Here is a 2,416-nt window from a genome sequence, read left to right on the forward strand (position 1 = left end):
AACCCCGGATTTATAAATGAACGGTTTATTTTTTCCGAAAATAAGCCCCAACATTATTTTGAGGTGGGACGCATAATATGGGTTCTTCCATATGCATTAATAAACAATCCTATGAATTTACATCGATACAGTCACTAATTATTTTCCGCGCCTAGCTGCTAGGCGATATATTGCCAGTACTTCAAACCATGGTCCCAACGCTCAAAATGGTTACCACGAGTCTGCCTACCACCGGGAAACTAGCTGGACAAGAAAATGAAATGGATTTTAACGTCCTACTTTTATGAAGCATGTGGGCCAACGAAGAGCAGAATTTTCTTGTCAGGCCCCCCGTTCTGCACCACTAGCAAGGTCAAATCCCGATCGGGACCCCCTGGTTGTAGTGAGTCAGCGCCTTACTCAATAAACCACGACGTCCCACTGTTACGAAGCAAGTGGGGCAACGAAGGGCAGCATTTTCTTGTCAGCCCCCCCCCCCCCCAATCTGCACTTGCTCTGCCAAGATCGACATCGAACCTCGGGAACCCCTGGCTGTTGTGAACCAGCGCCTTACTCATTAAGCCACGGCCACCAAAAGAAATGTAACGAAAATAAATTCGTCTGCAGGGAGAAACGAATAAAGGGGGGAAACTCCATTGAAGAATAATCTTATTTGAAATAGCATCACGAGCCAAATAAAAAATAAAGCAGTTTGGAATGAATAAATAATTCTACATTCAGACGAGAGAGCGAGAGCCCCAACAAGAGAGAGAGAGAGAGAGAGAGAGATGGGTGTAACGTCCACTCGACACAAACTAGGCCGTTTCGGGACTAACGTTCAATTTTATTTCAATTAATTCGCTTGCTTATAGCAGTGGGAGGAAACTGGAGGATCCGGTGAAAACCCACGAGGTTGGACAGGCGACCCTACTCCTTGCCACGTACAACCAGGGAATCGAAACCACGCCAGTTGACAAAATGACAGACCCTATGATCCAACGCTCACGCGCTAACCATTCGGCCATCAAAACCCCCATATTTAGACGAAGTAGGCCGATTGTCACGTCATCTAAGCTCACATTTTCATATCGACACTGGTCCGATTGATTAGAAATTGCGATGTATGGTGACTAAACCCATTTGCAGACTGTCGGCATCGTGTCGTCTACCAAAAAGCATACCGCGGGTGACCGATTATTGTCTGTTCACTCAGACTTTCCATATGAAATGTTTTGACACGTTTGTATAGATATGTATAAGATTTGTGCCATAACCTAAATATCATTCCAACTAAATCCTGGCGACAGATATAACCCGAATATTACTTATCCATATCCTTATATAGTTTATAATTTAAAAGAATTTCAGACGTAATTTGTTATCTATAAATACTATTGTGGGAACAGTCTAGAATGCACATGTTCTGAGAGTAATTAATTTATGAATGTCTCAAAACTTAATAAACTGAGACGCAATTAAAACGGTCCAGTTTTTAAATAGATTATTTTAACAACCTCAGATCACCACGATAACAGGTGAAAATGATGTATTCTTGATCAAGGAAATGCACCCCAGATCAGTTCTTTCAAACAGAAAAAAATAAGTTGCCAACCAACGAAACATACGCCCACAGCATCTAAGTCGCCCAGTCAGTCCAGAGGGTTTGTCGCATATACTAATATACAAAAAGCTGATTTAAGAGTAACAATCCATTCAATAATTATCAAAAATCATTAGAATTTGATAATAGCTTTTTGGTCTCTTGAGCATCCACAATATTTTTCAAATTGATCAAGGGTGACAACTCTGACAGTTATCAAAAATTATTGAAATTCAATGTGGTTCTTTGTGTCATGACCTTAAACACTGTATAAATTTATTGTGAATCGGATGACAACTTTAGTCCACAAGATTTTGATCTTTAGTCCACAAGATTTTAAATGATGATTAGCCATAAATATCAGAAATCAATAAGCTTCTTCGTCTCATGACCGTAAACACTGTGTATAAATTTAGGCTCTAGAGTGTCCACAAGTATTTTTTAAGAGATCAAGGGGGCCATCATTCTGGTAGTAAGAATTCATTAGGCTTCTTTATAATCAATTGGATGATAATTTTAACCAACAGTGTGTACACTAGCAATGAACTGACACAATATCAATGTGGGCATATTAAAATTGAATTTGCCAAAATTAGAATTCTGATAATCACAATTTTATGGTGCAGACATGTGGTTCAAAATGTGGTTTTTAAAATATTAGGATCAGTACCAGAGCTGTAGCTCGATAATTTTGATGCCATTTCACTACTATCCTCCGAAAGCCAGGGAATGGACGGCAAAGACCAGCACATATTTTCCAGCAATCTTGTCTTGTATAATCCAATCTGGCTATCAAGTACACTCATCTCCATATTAAAATTGAAACAAAACTACACA

This window comes from Patella vulgata, chromosome 5 (genome assembly GCF_932274485.2).
Source record: "Patella vulgata chromosome 5, xgPatVulg1.2, whole genome shotgun sequence".
Classification (NCBI taxonomy): Eukaryota; Metazoa; Mollusca; class Gastropoda; family Patellidae; genus Patella; species Patella vulgata.